The 14,277-nt window shown below is 37.7% G+C and overlaps 1 long non-coding RNA gene across 1 annotated transcript in view; it reads left to right on the top strand.

Annotated features, from left to right (window-relative positions):
* LOC103349547 (uncharacterized) overlaps positions 1 to 14,277 on the top strand; it is a 556,187-nt gene that overhangs the window by 454,089 nt on the left and 87,821 nt on the right. The gene's annotated exons all lie outside the window — the stretch shown is intronic.

The following is a 14,277-nucleotide window of genomic DNA, read 5'->3' as shown; positions in this document are numbered from 1 at the left end:
TATTTAATGTAATTACATGAGATTTCCAGCTTAATCCAAAACTGTGCATTAAGTTTAGTCACCATGCCGGTATAATCTAAACCTTAGGTAGGCAGAACGGTTCTGCAAGTGGCCAGATGATAAATATTTTAAGTCTGGAGGGGCTACCTCTGATTACTGTCACATGTCTTTAATTTGTATTTTTGTTGTTGTTGCTTGTTTTTCTATCTTTCAAAAACTTAAAGACCATCCTTAGTTGAGGGTCATACAAAAACCAGCCACAGGCTGGATTTGGATTTCTGGCCACAATTTTTCAGCTCCTTAATTTATACTTTTAAGATATTGTTTAATGTAGCTAAACATCTGCTTGTACCCAAACATGTTGATATTTATGTGCTCATTTCACACTTAGGGTTTCTTTCTTAGTTTATTTTATAGCATGTATGATACCTGCAAGAATCTCTGATCTTATGAGACTTAATACAAGTATTTTAGTTGTTGGACTTAACCCATTAATTTTCAGGCCTTATTTGCAATGACCCCCAATTGCTATCATTTATCTGACTATTCATGAAATTATTTTATTGGCGAATGAACTTGTTGGGTGTGTGTGAGGGCAAGAAGTGTCTGGAAAATTTTCCAGAGTGCCAGCTTTTCCATGTTGCTACAAAGGGAATAATCCTGTGTAAACATTTCTCTAATTCACTGTGAGATAAAATACCCTAAGATATGACCTCATGTGTATTGCACTTCTGGAATTTTTCATCAGGACACATTTAAGACCAAGATTTTTAATTCTAAAATAACTAACGATGTTCAAAGAATTCAAGGCATTTTTCCTACAATCACTTTTAATGTATCAGCAAACTACTGTTTTTAAAACTACTGAGGAATCCAATGTAGAATATCTCAAACGTATCCAAAATAGTAGGACTCAAAAGGCAAATTCTTCCTCTTTGTAAGAATGGCTCTGGTTAAATAAAAACATCCTGAAAGGGTGCAGAGTGTTTTAAAAATATCAAAATACATCATTTGTCTCACCTTCCCTATCGTCATCAACACGATGAGTATTTGATAATCATATTTTGGGCTAAACTTTCCTTCCTGCACTGCCTGCTCAGCACAGGTTCTGCACTCATTAGGTTCTCATGGCTGTCTCTCTCATGGTGTCTGGGGATGGAAGACTCACTGAACAAGTGGTGAATGTGAAATAGCGATTCACAGTGTGATAAGGGGAAGAGAATTCTGCCTTCAGGCAGGTTGTTATTTTAAATGCAGTGCCAAATATATTATTTCATTTTACAGCAATAATTAAGCTGTAATGTTTTGTCTTCAAACAAAAGAGAGTATGGTCTGATGGCCACAGGGTTGAGTCCTACCAACAGTAACAACAGGAGGACTACGCAGATCCTGCCAGAGGCTGTTAAGGGTGCAAGAGGATGAATCTAAAAGGGAGTCCTAACCTTGCAAGTAGTGGAAGAGCCATTTAGCAGTAGGCAAAAGAACTGCATCAATGAATATTTCATTGTTGGCTTATCCAGGACCTTTGCTTTTTGCAAACGATTCTGTTTTGCGTCTACCATAGATATGCTAGAGGTGGATTTTGGCCTCTGGGATACTAACATGAGAAAGTTGATCCTTGCCCTCAAGTATCTCAGAATCCTTTTTTTTTTCTCTTGATGGATCTCTTGACACATTTTCAAATCATATTGCTATGGTTACCATAAAGTGTTCCAAGATCCTGAAGTGTGTGTATTCCAAATATCACACTCCTGCAAGTAATAGCACTTACTATACTTCTCTGTAATCCTAAGTGAGTTTGATTATCTCCTCTCCTAACTGGAATATAAATCTAAAAATCCTCTTACCTGTATAAAAAGAATTTCTGTGTAAGCCCACATATGCAGTCCTCTGTAGAGGGGATCTGTTGCTTCTTCTGTGTCTCAGAATTTCATGATCCTAATAAGATGAAGAAACTCTGAATTAGACTATACATCTCTTAAAGGCAGGGACTCTTTTACCAAAACTGAAATGACTATTTATTTATTTGCCATGATAAATATAATTTTTAGAAATACCAGATTTCAGGATTTATATTGTACCACATTTTTATACTATAGGAATTAGCAGTCAGGAAATTAAAATTATGATCCATCGTCTACTCTCTACTTTTGCATTCTCAGCCATCTCATTCAAAAGTCTTCTTAATGCTTAAATGAGACTTCTGATGTTTTGTAGGTTTTTTTCCAAATGGCATTTTGCTAAGAGAAGTGAGAAAATAGTGTAGAATATGTATCTTTGAAAGGTGATCCATTTTGAATGTCCCTGAAGTATTTTTCAATAATGAAGAAAAGGGCAATGAACAAAAATCTTCATTGTTCATTGTAAACTTTTCGTAAGAGAGAATTTTTAACTGTGGATGTTATTACCAGTAACATACACTGGAGACCAAGAGAACAAGCCCTCTCTTTGGAGTGTTTGCTCTGAGAGGTAAGGGCCTTCATCACATTCATTTTTGAAATTCAGTATATGGCACTATTTTTTGGCACACTGGGAACAAAGTAACATCCTTTTGGCTTATTGAGTAACAGAATGAATGAAGATATTTTGACTAAGGATAAAAAAATGAGATGAAGCTGTTGGATGAATTTTAAGTCCTTATCATGAAATTTGGATATTCATTTGAAAGGAAATACATCCTCTGGGATGACTTTTTCATTTAAAATTCTTCCCATATATTAAAATAAAACAAGAAAAATGCAGTAAAACCAAAAGAAAACCTCAAATCTCTATCCTCTTGAAATCTCCATAGTATCTTCAACTGGAATTGAGATTGTCCTCTCTTAGTATCATTATAATATTGTAACTCACTGAATTTTTTATTTTAAAAGGTTTTATTTATTTATTTGAGAGGTAGAGTTACAGACAGTGAGAGGGAGAGACAGACAGAAAGGTCTTCCTTCCGTTGGTTCACTTCCCAGATGGCTGCAAAGGCTGGAGCTGTGCCGATCCGAAGCCAGGAGCTAGGTGCTTCCTGGCCTCCCACGTAGGTGCAGAGGCCCAAGCACTTGGGCCATCTTTTACTGCTTTCCCAGGCCATAGCAGAGAGCTGAACTGGAAGAAGAGCAGCCGGGACTAGAACTGGCGCCCATATGGGGTGCCAGTGCTGCAAGTGGAGGATTAACCTACTGCACAGCACTGGCCACCTCACTGAATTTTTGGTTACTTCACAAGAATATTAATTGTGTGTGCAGGTAGACCATGATACCTCCTGGCTATCTAGAATCTGGGTAAATTTCACTAGAACCCTAAGTTCCTGAGCATATTACTGGTCAAATCAATTCAAATTTAGGATTTTCTTCTTCATTGATAATAAATACTGCCTCTTCGGTTTCTGCCTATTCTGACATCCTCATGTGGTATCTCCCTTTGCCCTGAGCTAAAATGCCCTTGAAAGTCAGTCTTTCATTGGTTAACACAAAAATCCAAATACATATAATTTGGAGAGAGTTGAAAATATTTTACAGACAAATCAAAGCTCACAAAAAGGTGGCCTTCTGTCATAATTCTTTTCTCTGGAACTTTCCTTCCCCCTTGCCTTCATGAGGGTTTCTTGCACTCACAGTTGTGGATTCTTCTTATCAACTCCAAGCCTTTCTCCAGTCTCAAACCTAGAACATCTATCAAGATAGTTTTCTGGAAAAATACAGCCTTATCCCTCAGAACAATCTTAGTGTCAGGTGTCAAAGTCATTGCACTTTAGCATGGCACTTGTTAACTTTGCCTGCAATCTTTTTGGGCCTTTATATAGAGCATCTCAACAACACCTCACATGGATGATCCTTCAAAATTGTTAGTAGTTGAGAGAAAACCTACTACTTTGAAGCCAGAGCAGGTGCCTCAAATAGGTTAAGTGATACGTTTTACAAGGGCATTTGATTTAATCAGCAGCAGAGCAAAGTTTAGGACGCAGGTCTCAGATTTCAAGTGCAGTACGTTTTCTTATGTGAAGACAAAATTAACATTAGATGGATAAATCAATATTTAAATATAGTCACCAAAATACATCTATGAGCAAATCAATGTGATAATTGAAAACGAAAAGTTGATTTATGCATCTTCTCCCTACTATCTTTTAGTATAGATTAAAAAAAATTTGATTATATCAATACCAAAATCCATATACACAGCACAAAAGAAGCAAGTAAGTGGCTATAAAATCAGTTCAGAAGTGTTTATTTTCAGTTCCAGCTGGACCAGAATATTTTTGGTGTGGTCAGACCAATCGGCCTTCTACAAACACTGTGTTGAGATTGATAGATTTTTAGATATTGGCACATGTACATTTATAGCTATTGACAAAGCTTAACTCTTTTCAAGAACATTCCAACTAATATTGGCATTCTGTTTTATCCATTGACACTCAACATGATGTACTGGGGAAGACTTTAAGACTTTCAGTGTTTGACTAAGCTTTATAGTCATTAATGTTTAATCACTTACAATTCCGAAAACATTGTGCTTTCATTTTTTATGTGGCTTGTTTATCTATGTAAAGCAAATCAACAGTGCCTTTCTGATACTCTCAGAGTACATTTATAATCAGTCCCATTTGCTGATCAGTGATGAATATGGATATAACTGCTATTTGGAATTACTTTGTCATTCCGTACACATTCTGAATTCAATTTCCCCTTCACCACAATTATAATAAAAGTAAATACTAGCCAAACTTTCCAAAGCTATGCACATCATGTGGGGGGGTGCAGAAATACTATTTTCCTTTTATCCCAATATACTATTTAAAATGTCTTGCATTCATGTACACAATTTCTATATAATAAATAAGAAAAATGGTTATATTTTTAAAAATTGGGATGAAAGAGATTTTGTAGCTGTCAAAAGAGTCAAAATTCTATGCTGTCCCTCCTTGAGGACAAGAGCAAATCACTCCCAGTAATGGTTACCCCAAGGACACAATGAAGAGATCTTGAACCATGTTTCTGTACAGGCCTTGGCAATGAATGCTCACTATTGTATCATCATCATCAGGGCACTAGTGAGAGACAAAATGCACTTGGCCAAGGCTGGGGAAACAGGGACACAAAGAACCCAATTCAAGCACTACATCGTATGCAGGGGACACATTAGTAGAATTTTAACAGAATCCTGGCGTTTGTATTTACTCTTTGTTTACAATTGGACTTTTACGGAAATACTGATACGACTTGGCAAGTCCTCTTTGTATATTGAAAAACTGAAAACGTAGATAAAAGCACAATGTGTTACTTAAGAAAATTCATTAAAGTTCTCAGAAATATTTTTTAAACTGGCTTCAAAAGAAACTAAAAACTATTGGAAACTATTCATATACCAAATAAAAATGTCATTTTCTTTTACAACCCTACAAATGGAAAAATACAGTTCTATTATTCTCTTTCATGAAACTGGCCCGAAGTGTGAACAAACAAGCCAGAACCAGGATGACAGATACTCAGTTATACTTTATTGTCATCAGTGTCCCACTGTTGTGTCAGACGTTATATCCTCCATTCTTCTCTGTCTATATCTGCAAGAAAAAGGATCCTTAGCTACAGCTTTTTGAGATAGATATATGAATTCTTTATTTTGTACTGAAGAATCTGAATACATACTCATGTATTATTGACATGCAATTTATGGTCACAGGATGGCAGGAAGATATGGCGAGAAGCAGAGGTTGCAAAATTGGATACTTTCATAACTTTCCAGAAAATAAAGTCAAAGACAGAAACCAAACAGCCTGTGTCCTCTGCTGCAGGGTCAGTTATGGCAGAATTGCCCAGAAGGGCACAGCTAGTCTCCTGCTGTCTTTACCGAATTTGCCTGGTGACTAGTTTCATCCCTGCAGCTGTCTGTCTGCAGCCACTTCAGCATCAGTGAGTATGGCTGTTCAGTGAGTCAGCTGTTAAACAGGAGGTCCATGCTTAGGGGACCAGCCTCTGGACTCCCAGGCTCATTTTTCAAGGGCCTTTGTAAGTGACAACGCCTCATGTAAGGGGTTGCTGTTCTGCAGGAGTGTGTTCCTGAATCGCGTCTATGACTCTGCAGGTACACTAGTCATGGATTTCACTTTTGTGTTTGTTTCCTCTGGTGTCAGTGATCCTCAGACTGGCGTTTCTCAATAACTCCTGGGAGTTTGTTACACATTCAGGTTCCCAAGTTCAAATAGGTCTAGTTGGGATCTGGGTCATCACTGGGCCTGAATTTGTGAAATCACTAAGCTGATCCTATCATCTATATCAATTCTGACTGGGATTTCTATGTTAAAATGAATTTTTGAAAAGTGGCATTAATTATTCAAAGTATTGAAAAGTGACAATATAATGATCAAATCTTTATCCATTTAATACTAAAAGTTACAATAAATAAATGCTGTTTTCATGATGAGAACTTTGTAGAATTCCTTTGTTATAAAGGGAACCCTGATTTGATGATGGCTCCATTTATGAAGAAAACCATTTTTTTATAAAGATTTAATTATTCAGTTGAAAGGCAAAGTTACAGAGATAGAGGGAGAAACACAAAGAGAGAATTATCCATCTGCTGGTTCACTCTCCAAATGGCCACAACAGCTAGTGTGAGACCAGGCTAAAGCCAGGAGTCCAGAGCTTTCTCCAGGTCTCTCATTTGGGTGCAGGCACCCAAGTGCTTGAACCATCTTCCACTGCCTTCCTAGGTGTATTAGAAGGGAGCTGGATTGGAAGTGGAGCAGCCGGGTCTCAAACCAGTGCACATATGGGATGCGGGCAACGCAGGCAGTGGCTTTACCTGCTACGCCACAGGGCTGGCCCTGGAAACCATTTCTATGTCACCAGATTATGGATATTTACTCCAGTACTCATCATTATTGATGATGACTGATTTTTGTTTGTTTTGCTTGCTTATTCATTGTTTTTTTTTTTTTTTTTTTTTTTTTTTTTTTTTTTTTTTACAGGCAGAGTGGACAGTAAGAGAGAGAGACAGAGAGAAAGGTCTTCCTTTGCCATTGGTTCACCCTCCAATGGCCGCCGCAGCCAGCGCGCTGCAGCCAGCGCACCGCGCTGATCCGATGGCAGGAACCAGGTGCTTCTCCTGGTCTCCCATGGGGTGCAGGGCCCATGTACTTGGGTCATCCTCCACTGCACTCCCTGGCCACAGCAGAGAGCTGGCCTGGAAGGGGGGCAACCGGGACAGAATCAGGTGCCCCGACCGGGACTAGAACCCGGTGTGCCGGCGCCGCAAGGCGGAGGATTAGCCTAGTGAGCCGCGGCGCTGGCCTTATTCATTTGTTTATCTTCTAGGTTAATACAGAGTCTCATGGCTGATGTAATTTTATTTTTCTTATTACTAGAGAAATTAAAGATTTCTTGTGCTAACTGATTATTTGTATTTCTGCTTCTTTAGATTATTTCATGTCATTTGCCTTCATTTCTCTTTTATATGATTTGTTAAAATTTTAATTATTGGCTTGAGAAAGATCTCAATATATTAGGAATATTTTTATTTGTTAAAATTTTCGCTATTCTTTTCAAAATTTTTATTTGTTTTCATTTTTTTTTGAAGGCAGAGATCATCCATCTGCTGGTTCAGTCCACAAATGTTGGCAGCAGCTGTGGATGGGCCATGACAAAGCCAGAGACCAGAAACTCAGTCCAGGTCTCCCATGTCGTTGCAGAGACTCAACTGTTTGAGACATCACGTGATGTTTCCCAAGATGCACATTAGCAGGAAGTTGGAATCAAAGTGCAGCTAAAACTCAAACCCAGGCATGCCAGTTTGAATATGGGGTGCGGATATCCTAAATAGCAGTTAGCTACAGTTGCAAGTGTCTATTGCTCCCAAATTTTGTTAACCCTACATGTTAAAAAGACAGTGCAGGCATTGCTAACTAAACTAAGAACATTTTAAATCATTCACAACACACAATTCCAGCAGCAAATATTAACAGATATTTTTCACATAAAAGTAAAACAATGTAATATTTGTATGGTTATACTTGTGCTATTTTTGGATATGTAATTAGCCTTAAAATGTGTTTTAAAATAGTTTCACTAATATAAGAAGTATCTCATTTTTCAGCTTAGTTTACTCTGGAATCTTTTATGCAAGTATACACATACACATACACACACACATAAAAGATACAGAATATACATTTTCTATATCAAGTCATTGTAGGAGTAGGAGACACTGCAGGTCTAATTCTGTAACTTGCTGTCTGGGGTGACTATTGTGTGATTCTAGTTTTAACAGTGCCAGATTCCAAGTGCTACAAAACTGAAACTTCTTTAATTTTTGTCGCTCCCCCTCTTCGTGGAGGAACGACACAGGACCCTGCGCTGTTCTTTCTTCTGCTCGGCCCTCCCCGGGTTTGCTGCTGGTTCTTCCCGGGTTGGCTACTATCCCTTCCACCTCCGTGGAAGGGCAGTTCCCCCTGGCCACATTCCCCACTTCCGCAGGGGAGCGGCACACCGCTGGCCGGCTCTTCTCGGGGGCTGCACAGGCGTTCCCCTTAGATGTTCCCCTTAGATGTTCCTCGTGCATGCCGTCTCTCTCCTCCTTTATAGTCCTTCTCTGCCAATCCCAACTCGGCTGCCCACACGCCGAGTACGCTGCTCTCCTCCAATCAGGAGCAAGTCCTACAGTTTATTGGTTGAACTGGAGGCAGCTGTGCAGAAGCTGTTTACTTCTCTCCCAGCGCCATATTGTGGGAGAGCAGATGCATAGAATAAGTCTTAATTCCAGTAACTCAGTCTAGTCCGGATTGCTCCCCACAATTTTGACCTTCATTTTGGGGGAGAGAGAAGGGAATACATATTATGTTGTAGTTATCAATAAATACACAAAAACCACTTCAGAATTTGGTAACTGAAGGTAAAAATTTGTTTTGCTCGTAATTTTGTGGGTCAGGTATTCTAGAAAGGTTTAGATGCATAGATGGCTCTGATTCACATGAAGTTATCTAGTTCAGTTAATGCTGGAGAGTCCACATCCATGAAGATTCTCCAAGATTTAATTTAATTTAATTGAAAGGCAGAGAGAACAAGAGCGAGAAACCCATAAAGATCTTCTGTCCACTGGCACAATTACAGAAAGAAAGGAAGACACACACACATACACACACACATACACACACACAAACAGTATTTATTTGAGAGGGAAGGAGAGACAGAGATCCACAGTCCGCTAGGTTGCTTCCCAAATGCCCGTGACAGCATGCTGGGCTGAGGCTAGTGTCAGAAACCAGGAACTCAACCCAGGTATCCCATGTGAGTGACAGGAACCCGTTATATGAGCCATCACCACTGCCTCCAAAGGTGTGCATTACGAGGAAGCTTCAGTCAGCAACCGGAGCCAGCAATCAACCTCAGGCATTCTGATGTAGGGCACGAGTATCTTAACCACCAGGCTAAACACCTGCTCCCTGCCAGAATGATCTTTTTTTTTGAAAAATTATGTCATTTTACACATTTCTCTTGCTTAAAAAAAGTAAATCCCTTTACCCTCAGAATACAATTCTTTCAAAAAGGCCATATATGATTGTAGTTCTTTCACACCTGCCTCTCACACTTCTCTCTGTTCCTAAGACAACCCAATTTCACTTCAGCATGGGGACTCTCCTTCTGGAATGATCTTCCCCTGGAATTTCTTTCAGTAGTTTGTCCTATCACTTCACTGATGTCTTGGTTCAATTTTGAAATTTCCTTTGAGAGTTTTAAAAAGAATCTCCCTACCCATGTATTATTCTACTTCATTTTTTTCAAATCATGTTTTATTACCTAACAATTCTTACATAAATGTAATTGACAACATATGTACTATTTCTATATTATATTCACTGTGGTATGCTCATCTAAAACATGTATTGAAGCAATAGATATTTTCATAGATCTCAGGGAATAAAACTAAAATCTGTATGGCTCTTTTAGTCTTTAACTTCAAATCTCACCAGTTTGAGATGATATGAACATAATGGGGACTGAGCAAGAAGTGGGAACTTCATGGATATAAGTTTACCTTGGTACCCTGAAACTCAACAAATCATATGTAATATAATGATATATAGTAATACAAATATAAGTCATAACACCAATAATAATAATATACTGTTAATAATTCATTAGCACTTACTTGATATAATCATCAAGATGATTTTTAGAAGGTAATTCTCACATTCTCTATACACTTAGACTGTTGGTTCAGTGTTATGGACACTATCTATATACTGCTCAAAGGGGCTATCAAATATACAGTGATAGTCCCATGGTTAACATTGTTTAAAAAGAGTATCACTTCTCCTATTTCTTATTGATATAAGCTATGTTAGCTTTATGAATTTCTTAGAAGCAAACAGTAATCTAATATTTGACACTGAGTTTCTGAGGCTACTCAAATTCTTGCTTGAACTTGCTCTCTAATGATTGGTTTTTTATCAGCTCATCAAATGGAAATTGATATCCTGGAATTACTGAGAATGGCAAAATGGCTATGTTTCCTTTGCTATCTCTCTTTATGGATGAGTATAAGGTTCTGTAGACAAAAATAATGACGAAATCAGCTCTCTACATCTACACACACACACACACACACACAATCTACTTCTGCATTGTTATCTGATAATGAATGCTATTACTATTCCATTCTATAAACTCTGTCTCCTCCAAACCCCCTTTCAGTTTCCTTTATTATTCATTTGATACTTAATTGTCTTGTGTTAAACGTGTTTCTCATGCATCATTTTAACTAGATCGTTAGTTCTTTAAGGGCAGGAATCATGCTTTACTCTTCTTAATTGGTATCCCCTAGTGCGCAGTACATTGTCTATGACAGTATCCAACATGTGTGAGGCAGTATGTGTTTTTCTTGACAATATGACTTGTTTGCATTTGAGCTACAATTTTGTGTCCTCATGATTCTGCTGTTATTGCTACCAATATGTTACTGTTAATAATATGAGTATTAGGTACTTTTTTTTCAAGTGCTGCCTACTTAACAGAATTGTACAAAATGCCTCACTGACTTAATGTCATAGGGTCATTTTAAAGTTGAAGGAACTAAACATCAAAGGCATATCATTGACCATTAGCCTGTAAGTCTTGGTCAAGCTCTGATTTGAATGCGAAGGGCTCACTGGCGTCACTGTATTAAATATTTAGGCTACCTTTCTGAACCCTTAAATGCTGTGTCTCTAAAAATAGAATAGAATGAATAAGGACCTTGACACAATTTATTCTGTAGCAGAGATCATGAACTCTTTCTCCATCTTCCTTCTTCTTCCTTGTTTCTCATGTGCAACAGAAAAATATACTTTCACATCTTGAGAGTGACATGATCCATAAGTTATAAAAAGGAATAAATAGTCAAGACATAAATAATAATGTGCTAATATACAGTAGCAAAAGCTGATTTGAAAATGAAGTCTATTCCCCAAACCCTGAGTGATAAAAGAGTAAAAGGTTAGCTTACGGTAGGCAGGATAAAATTGTTTTCAAAGGATTTTTGTTAAGATTGTACTCTTTTGGCCTTTATTATGGACAATACTCACAAAATAAAACAAAGTGAACCTCAAAAATAAAGCAAGAAGGGTTCTTTATATCTGTAAACATTTAAAATGTTCTCTTTATTGTTGAATGCGATGAAATATCTTTGCATCTTTCTGTGTTTTCCCTACCCCAAGGGAAAATCACTTTGAAAAATACAGCAAATTATTTTGTATCTTACATCCAAGCCTACTGAACCAGAAGAATAAGGACATACTGCCTGTGAGTTCAGCTGGATCAATAGCTCAGCGCTGGGATTTGTGCGTCTGCTGGATACTGAATGAAAAGCACTAAGCTGCCAGTTTGTACCACGGACGTTTGAGACCCCAGTGCAGCACAGCGGCATTTTTCATAAGACAGAAAGTCCCTTACCTGTAAAATGTTTAGATATATGAACACACAACATACAAAGGCTATGAAATGAGCTTGCCACACCATGTAGGAAATTCTCATTTGCTGTCCTATTAATCAAGAGGTGTACACACACACACATCCCTAAAAATAGATGTGCTCCAACATGACCAAATCCATTCTGAAGTCTGAGTGAACAAAATGTGAGTGCTGTGATTTTCTCCTTTGTCCAACTAGAGAATATTACGCAGCTGACCAAATCGGCGTAGGAGCCAGTTATGTCAATCTTGCTGTTTCTTGACTGTGTTCTCCATCATTGTGGGCTGTCAGGTTGCATAATGAGTCATCATTGCATCGGAGTTCTGGCAAAGACTCCTTCCTGTTTGCTTTCCTGCCACCCCTAGATTTTCCTCGTGGAGCATCCATACGGGTCCCACTAGCAGTGAGATCTGTAATCAGGCCTGTCAGAGAGGGTGGGACTATCTCTCCCTGGAAAACATTAGATACTGGCTTTCATGCTTAGCTTGAGATCTCTGTGGGACTAGCTGTTCCGAACATAAAAGGCTTCCTAAAGTGGTATTTAGAAACGGCCACGAGGAATGGGGCAATGTAAACAAAGCAATTAAAACTGGAAAAATAAAAGTCATCCAACTGAAAAGCAGATAAGCACGGAGGCAGCAGAAAGTTTCGGGCCGTTGGCTGCACTTACGATTCTTTCCCTCTCGTCCACACTCAGCGTAGAAGCTTGCAGTCTGAACAACAGGAGAGGTGGCAGATTCCAGCATCTCATTCAGGCTCAGTGGCTATGCTGAGAGGACAGGACAGCTCTCATGGCATGTGGTCCTGCCACGGTAGGCAAGAGAAGGAGAGCTTCCACTTAAATCCATTACCAAACAGTCTTTGGCATTCCCTTGACTTTAGCTTCTGCTTGAAGCAGTGGTACAATGGCTGCACTGACACAAACAAAAAAGTGTGAAAATATTTGGCAAGGCATGTCCTTACACAGGAATTAAAACATTTGCTTTGATTTGGCAGTTTACCTGTGCACTGGGCTCAAGACAAGGACTAAAGGCTTAAACACACCTAGCTTTAAGTTTTCTCTGGCATTTACTATTGATTGTGACAATAGGTAAGTCATTTTCCTGAACTTCTTATTTCTTTTACACCACTGACATTAGAATATCAACCACTTAAAGAATATTGTATCAATCAAGGATAATTATCTTTATTAAAATGAGAACTTTATTCTCTACTCTGTTGAAATAGTATCCCTAAATATTGTGTGAGTTTATCTAATCCCCCAACATTGTCAAATATATATGTAGAGTATTATCTTCCTTCCTTCCTTTCTTTCTCTATTTAAATATGGCCAAATAAACATATGCTGAAATCTTTTAGGCATAAGTAATTTATTTAAAAATAATCCTAATTGTGTGTTCTATTGTTTGTGTAGATTCCACAAACAGAATAAAATGCTCATTTTAACACCAAATCTCAGGGTACAGTGTTCCGTCTCCTAACCATTAGGACATTGTATTTTTACAAACAATGTTTAAAGTATATTCATTCAAAGTACATAACAAAGGTATTTGTACCAACTCCAACTTCAGTCATACAAATGGGTCTTCAAAAAGCTCATGGAAAATCATATAATGAAAAACTACGCATGTATTTGAATTTTTGCACTAAAACAAACATATTTTAATTCCATGTTCTGTGAACTTTTGAAGTTCCTTGCAATTGTTACCTAAACATGGACACTCAGCAGTTTGATTTTATTGTGGAATAGGATTGGGATTGCTAGGACAGCCGTCTCATCCATACTACATAACATCAGCTTTCTTTTTTTTTTTTTTTTTAAATGGACACCAAACAGTGTTGTGCTCAAGTCTACTTAGCCTATAAGTGTTCTATAAAGCAAAGCTTTTTTTTTTATCATGCTTTAAAGTATTAGAGAGAAAAATGCTATAAATAATAAAATATTTTAAATGGAGGGCATTGCAAAAGTCTGCCTCAGGCTCTACTTAAAGAATGAGTGTCAAAAATGAGTGTTACGAATAGACTTTATTGTTTTGCTTTATGGATTTCACAATGACTTTCTGAAAAAAAAACATATAAAACAATAGAAAATAGCCATTAGCATTCCAGTGATCTCTTAAGTTACCTGCTGTTTTTGGAAGTACAAGAAGTTCCCATAAAACTGCTGATATCAACATGGTTTTTAAACATGGGAAAATAATTAGGTTTTATTAAAATGTTGCTCATATTTCAGTTAATAAAAATCCTCTTCAATAATAAATTGAAATTGGAAAAAACATTTTCTGCTTCTTATTCCAAGTCTCCCTAATTAAACTTCTATTTCTAATTATTAGCATATTTAAAACAA

This window comes from Oryctolagus cuniculus, chromosome 14, assembly GCF_051225735.1.
Source record: "Oryctolagus cuniculus isolate XC-2025 breed Fujian yellow rabbit chromosome 14, ASM5122573v1, whole genome shotgun sequence".
NCBI lineage: Eukaryota > Metazoa > Chordata > Mammalia > Lagomorpha > Leporidae > Oryctolagus > Oryctolagus cuniculus.
This window is presented reverse-complemented; position numbering and strand designations above follow the sequence as displayed.